This window comes from Molothrus aeneus, chromosome 13 (genome assembly GCF_037042795.1).
Source record: "Molothrus aeneus isolate 106 chromosome 13, BPBGC_Maene_1.0, whole genome shotgun sequence".
NCBI classification, from domain to species: Eukaryota; Metazoa; Chordata; class Aves; order Passeriformes; family Icteridae; genus Molothrus; species Molothrus aeneus.
In genome coordinates, this window is record NC_089658.1 from 14,645,710 (window position 1) to 14,662,146 (window position 16,437).

The following is a 16,437-nucleotide window of genomic DNA, read 5'->3' on the forward strand; positions in this document are numbered from 1 at the left end:
CCCTCTCCGTGTGCAGGCAGACAGGGCTGGGGGACATGGAGGAGGATTTCAGGGTTTTCCCGGAGCGGCGGGGATGCTCCACCTGCAGCAGGAGGAGATGAAGGGGAAGTGGGGTTTCGGGGGCACCCCCCCTGTCCAGCCCCTGGGGTGTGTGTAGGTGCTGAGAGCATCTTTACATTGATGGGGGATGGTGACAAAGATTGGGACTGGGGCGGGAGGAGGACCCTCAGCAGGACTGTGTGGTGGGGAAGGGATGGAGACCTCAGGCTGCTCTCAGAGCCCCTCGGTGTAGCTGCCCACCCCAGCTGCCCCAGCACCCAGCATTGCCGAGAGCTGGGCAGTGTGGCAGCTTGCCCTCAAGTCTCCCCAGCACTACTGGTGAGAGGCCTGTGGGGGCTGGTTTTGGCAGGCACGGGTACCAGGGCGATGGGAAAGCTCTGGGTGCCGGGCTGTGCCAATCCAAGTGTCAGACACACAATTAATTACTGCAGCCCCAGAGCCACAAACACTAAATATGCTGTCGCCGTAGCCCGTGGATAATAGCAGCTCTTTGCAAAGTGTTTCTTTCTCCCCTTTCTCCTCTGTGTGCAAGAGACAGCGACTGCAGAGAGCACACAGCAGCTCTCCACTGCTTGATTAAGTCAGCAGTGAAGACAAAATGTGCCTGTACAGCTCAGGCTTAAGGAGGGATTTGAGTGTGTGTAAGGTACAAATTAGAAAATGGATGTGATTTAATCACAACAAATCTAAACAGCCCTGCTACAGAAACCTTGCCATCAAAGAGGGCTTTCTCTTAAATGTGGGCACAGTGAGTGTATAGTCCTGACAAAGGAACAACGTGTTTGGGGTGAGTTATTAAAGCAGGAACAGAGAGAAGACTGGGGAAAGCCTGATGTATACCAGATAAGTTATCAGTTATAGAAGGAACAGCTTCCTTCCGTAATAATTATTTGCAAATCAGTCCTCAGTTCTGGATACTCTGGTGTCTGGACACCACAGCAGAGACAGAGCAGCTTCTGTCAGGCTTGGGATGCTGCACAGACAGGAAACCAGGCACAGACCCTGCCTGGGAGAAGGTAAACTGCTTGTTCAGAGGAGCCCAAGTGAATGCAGCAGACAAAGAGGAGGGGGGAGAAGTGATGGCAAGGCCAGGCCTTCCTGCAGGTGTGCACAGTGGGTCGGGCGCGGGTCCCAGGCTGTAAAATGCTGTACACTGGAGCGTTACTAATCCCAGCTCTCAAGGACTGTGCCCCTGCTGGCTGGGGGGGCACTGCCACCGCCACCACAGCAGCTTTGGCTGTGCTGGGGAAGGGCTTCCCTCAGAAGACAAAGCACAAGACAGAAGAATGCTAATGCACGGGGCGCTGAGGTGCCTTGGTAACAGCAGCAGAGCATTGCGGCGGCAGCAAATTGGTGCTGAGCCCGGTTCCTGTTGGGAGCCAGGAGCCCCAGAGTGGGGAGGCTCCACCAAGGCACAGCTGCATTCGTGGGAACTCTCAGAAGTCTCCGCTGGCCGCTTCCCCTTGGCTCTTATCGGCGCGCCCGTTAATCTTTGGCATCGCAACAGGAGTTGGCACCTCCAGTTCCAGGTGCAAGGTGCATGTCTTTGACCTTGCCATTTCCTCCATAAACTCCCTGCGAGGTGTGAGAGCAGCAACGGCCCTGCATGGGCACCTTCTGGGGAGCTCAGCCCCTGTGGGGACAGCAGCAGCCAGCTGGCAGGGCAGGGGTGGGGATGACTGCGGGTCCTGGGGCAAGAGAAGGCCTTCATTGTCCTTGCAGGGAAACTCCGAGAGTACTGATGTAAACTTGGTCCCCAGGTTAAAATTAGATCCAGCATATTCAGATTTCCCATTTCTTTGCTTGTCTGGTGAATCCCCAGTTTAGAGCCTGTGAGCATGAATAGGGACCTTCCTGGCCGCAAACCAAACAAAGCAAACAGCACCAGTAGAGTTTGTCCTTCCAGATATGATTAAGACAACGCAAGTGAACAGGCAGTTAAAGGAGGAGCTTGGCCATGGGAGAAGAGGAGCATGAGACCCATTATCAGGAGGCAGGTGGCTGTCCTGAGAAGCAGGAGGACTCAGGTGACCTGGGGAATATTGATGGGGTGGGCTATGCCGTAGAATATAGAATGGTTTGGGCTGGAGGAGACCTTAAAGATCATCCACTTCCAGCCCCCCTGCCATGGGATATGTGGCAGAGATCACAGCTCACTGACACTGATGGAAATCATCTTCAATACTTTTTGGGCATCACCAGGCTGACATGCAGGTGCAACTGAGAGTGTGAGACATATGAGCTTTTCATCTGCCATTTCCATCCATGCATGAGGATTGCCTAAACCTATTATTTTGAAGGCATTTTCCATGCTGCAGCTATCTTCCTTGACCTCTAAAAGATCTGGCTGATCCTGATCTCAAGATGAAAGATTGCCACCTCACGGGCTGTGAACACCCGTCTGTGAGATTAGGCCCTGAATTATTAATACAATCAATGACTACCTCTTTTCATCCTGGAAGAGGCACAAAGGAAAGCTGCGGGGGCCCTGGAAGGGAGGGAGGATTCTCGAGCAAGGGGAGAAGGAGTCACCAGTGGAAACTGGTTTTCTTTGGGTGGAAACGCCTCCTGTGTCTGTTTTATTTTGGAGGCAGGAACAATGGCGCCATTCAGGAGGTGACAACCCAGCTGTGTTGGTAGGGCTGATGGTGGCACTGGGAAACCTGTGTCCCCAAGGGAGGGCATTCTTCCTTCCAGCCCCTCTCCTGCATTCAGTGCATCGTGGGCTGCACTAAAATGGAGGCCCAAAGAGCCTGAACTGCAGAGCTAAAGCTGGAGCCACTGAGGAGAGGAGGAGCTGGGGAGCACGGGGATGTGTTCATCCTTCCAGTGCACAAAGCTACCAACACCTACACTCACAGGTCACACCTGTGTTTTGTGGGGTGTCTGGTGGGGTTTCTTCACCATGGGAAGGGTGTGGATGTCACCAGACTGGAGTGAGGGATGGACTGCAAGGCCATGCTGTTGCTGCCTGGAGCAATGTAACCTTTCCTTTCCCCTCTTCCCTGTAGAAGCTTCAGTGTGGAAGTGTTGTGACCATGTGCTGCTGGGTCTCTGTCCTGATCTTTACACTTTTCTGTGGCTTGAGCCTGACTGACCTGTTTGGGACATTTTGGTGATATTAGTTTCTTTCTCTTTTCCCTGTTGCATTTGGGAGGAAGGTACCATGGCCCCATTCTCATCCAGCACCAGAGAAAATTCCCCAGTTCTGAGCCCCACATGGAAAATGAAGCTAGTTGGAAACCAAAAATAAAATTCTATCTTTGCTCTGTTTTTCAAGAGGTTAAAAAATTTATTGTGCTAGTGAAGCTATTATTTCTGGGTAGATAATGTAGAGCATTGCTTCAGTGCTGGCCAAAATGTCTGAGAAACATTTTTTCCCCTCCTTTTAATTAAAGTTCATATTAACACTGCAAATAAGATAAGAAAAGAAGTGTTCAGTTACAATTATGTAGCGCTTTGTGATCACAAACAGATTCTGTAATCCCTACTCAGGGGGTTTCAGAGCTGAATTTAGCTTATTTCAGAGTACAAAGTTGAGCTCAGCCAAGACTGCTCTCCTACTCTGTATGATCCTCATCTGTGCTCTGGTCACACAAGGGACTCATGGCAAGCCAGGCTGCACAGCCAACAACATCCCACAGATGCATCAGCTGCCCTGGCTGGGGACCAAACCTCCTTTTTGCCTAGGCAGCTATTTATTAATATTCTTCTACCTATTACTTTTAAAATGATGCTTGCTTCAAGCATCAAAACTGGTACTGGTTCAGCTGCAGCTGCTGATGGGCTCATTCCCAGAGATGTGAAGCTCTTCACTGTGGCTGAAATTAAGCATTTACGGGCTCTGACCTGGTCAGTTGTGTCCTGTCCTAAGCAGGGCCATGGCCTATGGGCAAAGGCAGGATCCTAAGCAGGTGGAAAGATTCCTCCTCCCTCACCTGTGCCTCTGAACTGTCTGACCTTAAAGAATTTGCAGCAGGCATGGGAGTAGTCTCCTGGGTTCAGCATGGCCATCCTGTGTTTAAATTTAGGCACAAGTTGAAATACCTGACTGAGAGCCTTGGAGTGACATTTACAGTAGAGCAACCCCTGGCACTTAATGGACTTAATAGAGCAATGCAATCCACAGCAAATGTGAGATTCAGTGCCAGGCTGTGCATGGATAAAGCTACAGAGACAGGGAGATGGACAGGAGTCAAGTGCATCTGGGCTTCTGGAGAGCAGCCCCAGCTGCTCATGGCTTCTGCTGTCATTCCTTGACTCGATGTCACAAGATGGAAAGAGCAGAGGATGGAAGGTCAGTGGCAAGAGGATGCCCTCTCCACAAAAATAGTCCTTTGCTGTGCTGCAGAGCTCTACCTCCGTTTCCAGGCAGCTGTTAGAGAAACATTTTGACATCATTATGTCTCCTAGAGAATGATGTATGCCTCCACCAAGAGGAGCTTAGGGAGGCATTAGGGTTTTATGTGAGTTTAGGTTGCAGTTTGCAAAAGTGCTTTGTTCCTAAAATGCTGATTAGTTTTGCTGCAGACACTGGTGCGTTAGAGGCAAGTCTGGCTACAAGGTGAGGAAGAAGTCACCTGCCAAGCAATTTGGAGAGCTTAGGCCTCCCCAGATAATTCAGTTCCATCAAGTGACTCATGCAGGACACCACCAGAAGAGTCTCCAGTTCGGAAGGCTGCATCTGGAGAGTGAGTGGTGAGGTAAAATTAAATTAAATTGAAAAGTTCAGCCAAGGATTTTGGGATTGTTCTGGAGAGATAGTGTTAACTTCAACATCAATCACTAGAAAGAAAGACTAATGAAGGTCTGAGCTCCAAAAAGCAAAGGAGCAATGTGGAGAGTCTCAATACCACCAAAATGGCGCGAAGACTCCGAAGAAGCATTAAATAATTAATACAAATGTCTGAAGGCACCTTAGACCTTTCTCCCTGTATCAGGCTATGCACTGTGGGGAGATTAGCCAAGTTTGAGGTTACCCAAACCCTTGTGCCCCACCGTGCAGGGCTGATGTCCCCCCTCCCTGGGACCAGCCACCCTCCCCTCTGCCGCTGCCGGTGACCCCCTCTCACTCCCTGCTCTGCTCCAGCGCCTCCTCACCGGGGGAACACAAGGGGGAATACAAATTGGGCAGCACTGGAGCATATGGAGGGGAAGAATGCTCAGCTGTGAGTTTCAGGGATGGGTATTATACAAACCCAGCCACCAGCACGTCACCTTTTCAAAGGCTTCAAATCCGCTACAAATTGCTTCTGAATGACAATGGGAATTTCTCGCCCTTCACAAAGCCCCCCGAATTAGCATCTTTATTGGAATAAACTAGCTAATTTCTGCAGTCCAAGGGCTGGTCTGGAGAATCCCTAATTCTAATTAGATGGATATTCATCAGCACCCTGATGCTTGCAGGGTGTCTAGTCCAGCCAGGGGCTGCCACCTGCCCAAGTGTGAATCAGACAAAGGGAAGGGGAGCGTTCAGTCCCCGGGGCCAGCAGCAGAGCAGGACATTGCAGGGACTGAGGGGTCCTTGTAATCCTCAATTTGTTCTTTGTGCCATTTGTTAATTCCCAGGGACAGGGTGGGGAGCCTGTGCTTGCAGGAATAATGATAAATCTGTGCCCTTCACCATCCCTGTATGGCAAATAAACCTACAGCTAAGCCAGGCTGGCTGACTGTGGCCTGGCTGAAACACTTTAGGAGTGGAAGGAGGTTCAGTCTGTCTGTCTGTCTGTCCATCCTGAATAACTGCATAACAGCTTGTGATTAAAATCAGATTTATCTTGGAGAATGGTTGTGGGGTTTCTCCAAACCAAGGGCTGATGCCCTGCAGTTGGCAGTGGTGCACAGATGAAATTTCTTCTTTGTTGCTACTACTAGATTCCATAAAGGGAAAAGAGAAGAGATAAGCAAAAATCCATAAACATAAATAACCCAAAACTAAACCTCAATCATTTTGCAGGGAAGCAGAGCTTATTTCTCACTATGCACTGAAAATGTGAATACCTGGGAGGGCTTTTCCTGGACGTGTGCTCCTGAAGCATTAATTAATTGGGCATTAACTGGCCTGGCTCAGAGCCAGGATGGCTCAGGACTGTCCCCACAAAAAAATCCTGATCTATAACCCAGGTACCAGCCATGCTGTAGTAACTGCAGTGTTATCAAGAGGGAGAGTGAGTGATGTACCTTCCTCCCTCTATCTTTAATCTCTGGTCTGTTTGGCCAGAAGTGGCTCAGATCAGTTGCATTCAGTGGCTCTCAGTGTCAGCAGAGCAATATTTTCCCTTTGTTTTTCTGTTAAACTCTTGGATTTAACCCATGGGGCATGGCTGCTCAGGAGCATTGAAGTCTCCACGGTGTCATTTGCGGGGGACAGATCCTTCAGATTTTATTCTCTTACAAGGTCAGGCTCGATGGAGGAATGCTGGAAATGTCTCATCTCTGTGCTGAATAAACACAGCCTGAGGGCAAAGCAGGGCTGGTTTTGACACTGTCTGTCTAATTGTCAGAAGAGTGAAGCCCCCCAGATGTGCAGCATCAGAGGCAAAGGTGGTGGCTCCAGAGTCCTCATAACAGCTGTGCCTCTCCCAGCGTGCTGTGGACCAGGCAAAGCAGCAAGCCCATGCCAGGCTGCTGTCCCTGTGCTTCCCCCATGGATAAATCTGTGCCTGTGGTGTGTCCTGAGGGCAGCTCACTGCCCTTCACACCGAGCACCAACCACCCAGTGTGCAAACCCGTTCCTTTCTGTGCCTCCCACCTCTCCGAGGGTTAATGGAAACAGGAGATGGGCTGCTGAAATGCCAGTAAACAAGGCTCAGCTGCTGAGGGGAGAAGGTCAAAGGACAAAAATGAGAACAAGTCTGTGCTCAGCCTGGCTGCTGCTGCTGCCACCTGCCCCAGCCCCAGGATGGAAATTGCTGCTTGACTCTCCCTTCCTCCTGTTGAAGGTCTCACCCTTCATCCAGGCTCTTTTTGTATTTCAATGGATTTGCCAGAGGCTTTCTTCTCCCCCAGACCAGTGGCTGAGAGTCCCATGGATGCAAATTGTCTTGTTCTGGGTTTTTCTGAGATGGACACACAAGGGTTCCTGCTGAGGAGGGGATTTGACCCAAAACATGCACAGCAGTGAGGTTTTGCTTCCCATCACCCAAAAAAAACCAGTGAGGTTTGCTTCCCATCACCCAAAAACTGCCAGGCCACCCCTTGCCTGATGCAACACCTTACACAGGCAGATTGCAGAGCCTGAGCCATGGTGCTGCCTGCTTTGTGAGCCTTGCTGCAGACTTATTTATGCTGGAAAAAAATTATATTTGAGAATATTTTCCCCAGCCACTGATGGGCAGCCACTGCTGGGGTGGGATGTGGGAGCCTTGATCTGGGCTTTCCTATCCCTTGCCAGTGCTCCTGTCCCAAGTATCAGCCATCTTTCAGCAGTGCTCTGGTGATGGGATTAACGTGCATTAGGAGGTTTTGTTCTCATCTCTCCCTGGGAGGATCAGATGCAGTGAAATATCTCATTTTGCTGGTTGCTTTTTGAAAAATGTGTGGTATGTGTTAATGTTAGAAAGGCAAGGTCAAAGGAACAGGACCGCAGGACACAGGGCTGGAAAAACCCTTTTAGGGCAAGGATTTTGGCCCTGTTACTGTAGCCCTGTTTGCACTGTTTTAGAAGCAGTGCAGTTGTTTACCCCCAGCACATGTGCTGCAAGGCTGTTCCTGGAGCCCAACTGTTTCCTGTGAAGAAATGTGGAAGAAAAGCTGCGGATCTTGTGTCACTTGTCCTTCAACGAGAGAGCAAGCCCTGTGCAAGCTCAGCACAAGCTCCATCTGCTGCACCTACAGGCATGTAGCTTATCCTGCCTTGGGAGGTTTCTGCCCTACCCAAGAAATACAAGTTGCTGCTGATATTGATCCCAAAGTTTTTCATTGGCCATTTTGGCTAGAGGAATGCGAATTTGAGTTTAAACAGTTTTGGCAGAAATCAGCCCTGAGAGGAGACTTTCTTCAGTTTGTAGAGAGCACTGATGGCATGGTTTAGGAAGGATGTTGAGAGTAAGAAATCCAGCTGAAAGAAGCATCCATGTGAGCAAGTTTAAACACCAAAAGCCATTTAGGCAGCCTTGGTACATTGCTGCTGGCCTCAGGTACAGCTGTTAACTGAGCCCTTTGATGGACAAAGTGTCAGTGACATCCCCACCACAAACCTCCTGCATGTTTGATCTGTGACCCATTTCTCTTGTGGGGCCAATGCCCCCAGCTTGACCTGCTTGAGTCAGAGTCATCTCAGCCTGAAACTATTCCTCATGTGGAAGCAGAAGTGCTTTTAGATCAGCTGCTTGGGGGTAATTTATACCTCTAGTACACCAGAAGAAGTGTGGAAGTATACATCTATATTTCTAGGCACTTCAAGTTTTGTGGGTGTGGTATTAAGAGCTCTGGAGAATTCCCTAATAATGATGTCTCACATTTTGCTTTTCTTGGCTTCTCCATGCTGAAGGTCATCCTCCTTCCTGGCTCACAGTAATGGAGAGGTGTCCAAAGAGGGTTGCACCTTCCTCCAAGCAGATGTGACACAGCCACCACCAGAGGTGACCACTGAGTGCACCTGGGCCACACACCTGGAATGAGTCCCACACTGAATGGTACAAGTGAGAGGCTTATGGACCCTTTCAGGAAACAGATTTACAAAGACAGGAGTGTTTTCCTAGTACTGGAGTGAAATAAGTGGTAGCAGTGGCAGGAACATTGTTTTTGTGGTGAAGAAAACATTGTGTGACCAATGCCAATAGAGCATGATCCAGCTTCCTGGAAGAGTCTTTGAGCAATTTGTTTCCCTTTGGCTGTTGGCACCCTTCTCCATTCTGTTCCCTAGGGATTTCAGCTGAGCTGGTGTGTTTTCAAAGCCAGGTCTCCAAACCCAGTGTAGTTGTTGAATCAAAGGTACATTTGCCAGAAATGTCTGGACCCAAACCTGGCTGGGAGCTCTGTCCAAGCCATCCTGGACCTGAGCTGCTGGCCCATCAAAGTCAGCAGCCATGGATGGAGTGGGTGAGGTGCTGAAGTGGTACTGGCTGATATTTTGGCTGCCAGGCTGGGGTGGGAAGGCACAGGTTATGTTTTAGGAGGGAAGAGTCTTCTCTCCCCAAGGCATGAGTGTTGCTGGCTCCAGCTCCCCCATGCTGGAAGTTTTAAAGGTCTGAGTGCACATAGAATATTAGAATGTTCTGAGCTGGAAAGGACCCACAAGGATCATTGAGTCCATGGGATACTTGAACAGGCACTCCTGGACATGAATATTGAACAGACCCTTCTCCAACATTTCTTATGAAAGGAACATATTTTGTGTGGTTTTTATGTTCTTCATCCCTACAGATCCCCAGCTACACCATGGGACCAAAATTTCCTGGGGTGAACAGTCCTTGAGGGGATGTGACTGGATCTGGAACAACCCAGCAAACCACTCAGTGCTTTAGGGAATGAAAAGGAGCTGGTGTTCTTGTGGGGATGAGTACAGTCCCTCCCAAAACCCTCTGAAGGCAGATGGGGCACTAAAGGGCATTTATCACCATGCCATGGCTCTGCTCCTGGGACATTTCCATTTAGAAAGTTAATAATGCACTGGTAGGAGGCAGAAGGCAACAAAGGCTGATATTTTCAACTGTTAATTAGCAAGGTCACACTGCATTTATGTTAGATTTTCCTGCTGTTGTGTTTTAATTTCATTACAGTTATGTTTGTTAGGATAGAATCACAGAATGATTTGAGTTGGAAGGCACCTTAAAGACCATCCAGTTCCAATCCCACCTCCATGGGCAGGGCCACCTTCCATGAGATCAGGTTGCTCAGAATATAGCTGGGATGGGCATGGATGAGCATTGAGAGAATTCCCCATGCAGAACAAGAATTTTTTTTTCCTTCCCCCAAACAGGCAGTTCATGCACTGCTTGTTCATAGCAGCATATTTCTGGAAGACAAGTCATTTTCTTCCCTTTAAAAGGACTTGGGGAAAAAGGACCATCATTTCCAGGCAGAAATTTTTCTGAGGAGGATATTTTTGTGCCTGGCTAAGGAGAGACGTAAAAAGGTCATAGAAAATTAAAATCACATGCTCAGAACATTTTGGGGCAGGTGTTTTTCCTAAGCCAGAATTCAATATTTGAAGGGTGTATCCCGGGATTTACATTCCTCCTGATATTTCACCTGTTGCAGCAGCACAACTGGAAGGCTAATGATTTCATACCCCAAGCAGCCTGGTTCCTCTGGACCCAGCTCAACAGCAGTGCTTTAAACCACTGCAATGTGCAGCTCTCACAACCCTCAGGCGAGCGCTCCGTGGCTGCATTTCACTTGGCATGTAGGCTCTGGATGAGGAATGCACAGAATTTCCTTTTCCACCCCGTCAGATCCTCTGTCTCGAGCCTGGCCCGGCCCCAAGAGCACAACGGATGCAGCTGGAGAAGGGCAGGTCCCATCTTGCTGCTGAGCCCCAGTGACACTTCCCCTCCTGTGCCGAGCCAGCCGCCAGCAGCTGGAGGTGCCTGAGTCCGCGCTGAGCATCAGCTGCTGCCTGGGGAAACAGCTCCTTTGGGAGCCAGCAGGGTTTGTTCCCAGGCTGGAGGGGGTGATGGAGCCCAGGGCTCCTGTGGGAGAAAAAGAGGGGGCCTCGAATCTGATTGAAGGTGTTTTCCTGATTTTGCATCTTGGTTTCTCTGTTGGTGCCGGGCTGTGTGAGCGGGAGATGGGAGCACAGCTCTGCCTGCAGCTTTGTCCCAGCAGGAAAACTGACCACAGCTAATTGTGATTCCTTAGTGTCAGCAGCAGTTGGGAATCAATAGGGAGCTTTGAGCTATCAAATAATGAGGCTGGTTAATCCCTTGTGCTGCTCCAGAAAGGTGTTTGGGAGGAGCATTGCTCTGGGGCAAACATTTCTCGGTGCCACTGATGCTCTGTGAGACTGAGAGGCTTTCCCACAGGTCTGCTGGCTTGGCCTTTGTTGCAATGGGGGCTGTAAATACAGGATCAAATTCTGTCTTATCTCATCCTTAAAAATTATTTTTCTTGGCCTGGGATGGAACATTAACTTGCTTCTTTCCCAAAGCAGCTGTACAGCAAAGATGGGATTGAATGAACCTCTTTCCCTTGAGCTTAGGAACAACTCAGGATGGGTAGAAAGCTGCTATTGCATCACTGGTACAGAAATAACTATAATTCACACCATGTACAAAGATACCAGAGTCTGATTACTACCAGCAATGGCTGTATTGGTCACAAGTCTCTTCATTGCATCAGGAAAGCAAGTTACATCCCAAGGATGTTGCTGAGAAATGAAAAAGGGGTTTTAGTTTTGTTTGGTTTTTCCTTTTCATTTTTTTCCCAGTGGAATTATCCCAGCAAACAGTGTATAAATTGCTGGAAGAAAGTCAGACTTCAAAAGACATTAGAAAGTATTCCTCTTCCTCCCCAGACGATAGATTTCCTTTATTGGAAGAACAGTGCCTTGAAAATAGCCTGTAATAAAATTTGCTGTTTAATTAGACTTCATTTAATTTATGTATTTAATTTTGCTGGGATGGTTAAAGACTACTGATGTTGAGGGAATTTCCTTTTTGTTTTTCCTGTGTATTTCCTTATCTTAGAATTTCTAGGACTGTCAAATGTTCTCTTCTGGTTTTGCTAGGTCTTCCTTAGCTGTGTAGAGGCAAGTTTGCCTAATAATGTTTATTAACTTAATCAAAATATTAACAAAGACCTCTTTTAAACAAAGTGCTGGCCAGACACTGGAATGAAATAACTGTTAACAAAACCTATGAGTTTAAACTAGAAAGGAACTTTCTGCATTCAGCTTTGTGTTCCTAATGGTGTCATTATTTTGCTATTTAGTAACCATATAAAGCTCAACTCTCACTTGAATTTTTCACATCAAAAATTACAGAGAAATGAAAGGTAATTTCTACAGAGAAGTTTTTCAGGCTTCTTTCGCCAGCAAAAAGAAATCTAAGCTTAATCCTACATATTGATGTCTCTGGCCTCTTGGCCAATTGGGTTGGATTTAGTTTAACCCAAAGTAATCATCAGGTCATGGTGACTCTGGAAACAATTTTTTTTTTTAACTGAACTACTTTGTTCTTCCTTCCAGTTGCTATGAAGCAAAAGGCTTCAATTGTCTGTTCTCCAGAGATTTCAGCAGCAGCAGAACAAGTGCTGTGCTAATGAAATCCTGCCTTGGTTTAATCTAAGCAGGGATTTGGGATAAACTCTGTTTGTTCAGTGACTCCCCAGCACAGAGGTGCCCTGGGGATGGCTCAGGCTGTGGCACAGACCTTTGGAGAGCCAGGCTGGGGGCTGAACCCAGGCAGGGCAGCGTTATCCCCAGCTCCTGGTGCTCTGCTGGCTATCCCAGGGATGGAGAGCAGGGGGAGAGGTAACTCTGGTCTCCTCTGCATCACTGGGAATGTCTTTGTGAGGTGATCAGCCACCAAAGCAGTGCCTTGTCACCCTGCTCACTGTGCTGGGGATGCCAAGCACTGATGGTGAGGGGGGAAAATGCTCCCATCCTGCTGCTTGGCAGAGCACCCCAGGGCCCTGAGCTGCTTGTGCAGGCTGTACATGATGTACCAAACTGTCTGCAGCAGGCAGGTAAGGGCACCTGACCAGTGTGTGGTGTGGAAAACTCCCTCCCAGCCTCTGAAGCACGTTGCAATGATGCAGGATGTAGAAAATGGACAGCATTTGAAGTGTTTCCTTATAGGATAATCAGAGGAAGTCATTGTATTAAATATCCATTTGTGTCATTAGCCTTTTATTTGGTGCTTTGTCCAGACATCCTGTTTGCTTCCCCTTGGAAGTAATGAATATATTTCCCCTGTGCCGGGTCCGATCCAAAGCTCCGATGGAGAAGCAAAGAGAGCTGGGTCCAGTCCTGTCCTCATTGGGGAAGGACACCTCCAGAGTCACCTCATGTGAGCAGCTTTGGGTGAACATACAGCAGTGTTTATGGGTTGTCCTTAAACCACACTCCAGCCCTGCCCAGAGGTCACAGTTACCTGTTCCCTGTGCTACAGGGAAGGAGCTTCTGGCATTTGGGACCTCATGCTGCTGTGCTGGGACATTGCAGCAACATCACTGGGGCATCCTGGCTGGCCCAGAGATCTGCTCCATCTCCCAGGGTGCACAGAGCAAAGGCTGAACCATAATTCTGTACATTAGGAGGTATCAGGTGCAAAGAGTTTTGACCTCTCAGTCTGTAAACTTGGAAAGTCACAAAACTACTCTACATTCTGGCTGAGGAAGCTCCCCCCACCACCTTTCAGGCAGGCAGCATCAGTGTCCAGCTACCTGTCTGCAGTAATTGCTTCATACCTGCTGCCTTAGCCATCCTCAGGGCTTGAACCTGGGATCTCCCCAGCAGGCAGCAAAAGCCACTGTTTCTGAATTGGTGTCTGGGAAAAGAGATTGAGGTTTTGTATGTGGGGCCTCAAGGAGGGGGCATGATCTCTGCTAATGAGTGGAGTACAGCCACATCCACGGTGCACCTCAAATACCAATGGAATGTTGTGCCAGCACGTGGGATCCTGCCTAAAAAACAGCTGGAGGAGCTGCAGAACCCCTGAACGGAGTGCAAGAGAGAGGGAAGCAACTCTTTGTGTCTGTCTTTGGTGCCAGGTTGGGAAGGGTTAACAGGGAGGCACAGCCCCTGAGGACGGGGCTGTTGTTCTATGCAGATTGGCTCCTTCTTGTTTCTTCTATTGATCGCAATCACTCAGAGCTGTGCCTGTAACAAACTGCCTTAAATCACTGCAATCATAATAAGCACCCCTTGGTAAATAATGCATGAGATGTCCCTAAGCCTAGATTCATTAGAAGGAAGGTGCATATGGACCTTGGTAACAATCAGGGCTTGAGATGGGGCTGGGCTGCTGGGATTGAGATGTAGTGGCTGCTAAGGACGAGCCCTGAAGTGAGCTGTGTTTCAGGAAGCCTCCCCAGCCCCTCAAGATGTTGGAAGCATCGACAGGCTCCTTTTCACATTCATGAATTTTGCAGGAGATGTTTAAAATGCCTCCAAGGTTCACAGCATAATACAGGTTGGGCGGATGAGGGCTTGTGGCAAGTCTCCAAACAGCATAATAGCAAGGCAGCACAATTAATAGTGTTTAATACACCTTAGTGACAACAAAGCACACACCGGGTAACAAGTTTTGCTGTGAAAGCCTCACAGCCAAGTTAATGGTCTGGATATTAGCAGCCTTTGTTTGAAAATGCAAATTAAAAATGCTTCGTTTTCCATTTGTCTTGAGGAGAGTGGAGCTTCTTTAGGGTAATTTTGCTTGGGCTGGGGGTTAGTGTAATTCTTTGGCCAGACCCCAGAGCAGGGCAGGTTCGGGTGCTGCTGCCTTCATTAGAAGGTTCACAGGGCAATCTGCAGGAAAAATTGGTTGTGCAGTAATTTCCACCTCCTTTTCATTCTAGGGAGATGACTTTTTTGTTTGTGCTTAGTGGCAATGATAAGTTTGGCTTTTGTGTGGCTGGAGGAGACTGAGGAGGAGGCAGAAACATTCCTGGAGGAGAAACATTCCTGTATCAGACAGCTGTGGATGGTGATGGGTCATTTCACTCCATTATGGTTTCTGGCAAGTGAGTATTGAAGGGGGTGTGAGGGCATCGTGTCTCAGCGATGACTTCATTTGGCTCTCTAAACAAACAGCCCTTCCTCACCAGGTGCAAAAGGTCTTGTATTTGTTTTTTTCCTTCCCTGAAGGGAAAAGAAATACTTAAAGTTAAAATAGCACCAGTGGGTCGTGTCTGCTGGACAGCCATGGTGGTCCCTGCTTCCTGTGAGCAGGGAAAACTCACTGAGCCCCTGTGGGGTGCCTGCATGGACACATGGGTGGGTTCAAAAGCCCAGAGCTCCAAATTCAGATCTGTGCTCACACTGGTTGGCTCTAGGCTGTCTGTATCCAGCGTGCAGGTCTGCTGGGAGCACCCACAGTGGGCTGTGTAAGGTCTGAGCTGGCCCAGGACATCAAGGCAGTGGTCACTAAGCCCCTGGAGGTTTGTGCTGGTGGAGGGATGAGCCTCTGGTATGCTTGATCTACCTGAGATTAATTGTCTTCTCCTGGAACACAAGTGTGGGGACTGATCTTGGGCATGGTCAATGAGGCTGGCCTTGAAAATGGGTGAACTCTCTGGTAACTCAATTTGCAGCTCACTTCCAGCTGTCCTCCTGCCCCATCCTTCACTGACACTTGCACAGAGAATCACAGCATGGTTTCAGTTGGAAGGGACCTTAAAATTCCCCTATTTCCAGTGTCCTGCCATGGGCAGGGATACCTCCCACTGGACCAGCCAGGTTAATGTCCCATCCAACCTGGTGTTGAAAGCATCTGGATGTTTACCTCACCATGAATCAAACCTCAGCAATCCAACATTTCTTGAAGTGAGGAAGCAGGAAATGTAGAAGTGCTGAGAAGTCTACTGTCCCTGTAAAATGTCCTCTTTGCCAGGAGATAGCTGGTTTGGAAGAACACCTCAACTTCACTTCTTCCTGAACCAAACCAGAGCACTTCCTAGATGCAAATAATTTAAACTTATGTCAGACCCCATCTCAGATAAAACTAAAACCCCATCTCTCTTGTTGGTAGTCACTTCTTAAACTTTCATTAAACTGCTCTACCTCCATCTCCAAAGCTGTATTTTTGTCCTTGATACTGTTCCCAGAAGGCTGCTGCAAAAATTCACAGCTGGTGGCTATGGTTAAATATAAGGAAGAATAGCAAAAAATTTCCTCTCTGAAAGTACATTTCTGAGTGCCAAGCTCAGCCTTATCTCCAGGAACAGTCTGAGGAGCTTGAGATGATTTTTTGAGTTCAGGGTTTGGGGTTTTTTTTCCAGAATCAATTCTTTTTGCTTCTTTCTAATGTAATTAAAGAAATGAATCCCGCAGCAGCTCAGCTCATGTAAAGCAGAGTTCCCCACAGAAAAGTGGTGATCCTCGCTCGTTTGTAGTTAAACTATTTTTTTTTTCTATATTTTTACCCACAGAAAGTTTTAGAATGCCAAAGAGAGAAAAGGTCAGCAATTTTTTAGCTGGTCCAGTTGGACTGGAGAAGAAAGATCAGCAAACCCAAGGAAAATAAATGGGGAACTATTTCCCAGCCTGCCTTCACCTTCACATCCTTGGGTGCTGCTGGCTTTGCAGTGGCAATTTGTAGCCGTGGACCTGCCAGCCTGGCCGGGTTTCCCGGGAATGGAGCCCCAGGATGGGGATGCTCTGCAGGGATGCGGGATGCTGAGCGCGGCGTGCAGCGCATCCGCTGCGGAGGGAGCAGCGCATCGGGGCCGCTTCCTTTGGTAACCTGAGCCAGGGTGTGAGCCACGGCCTCC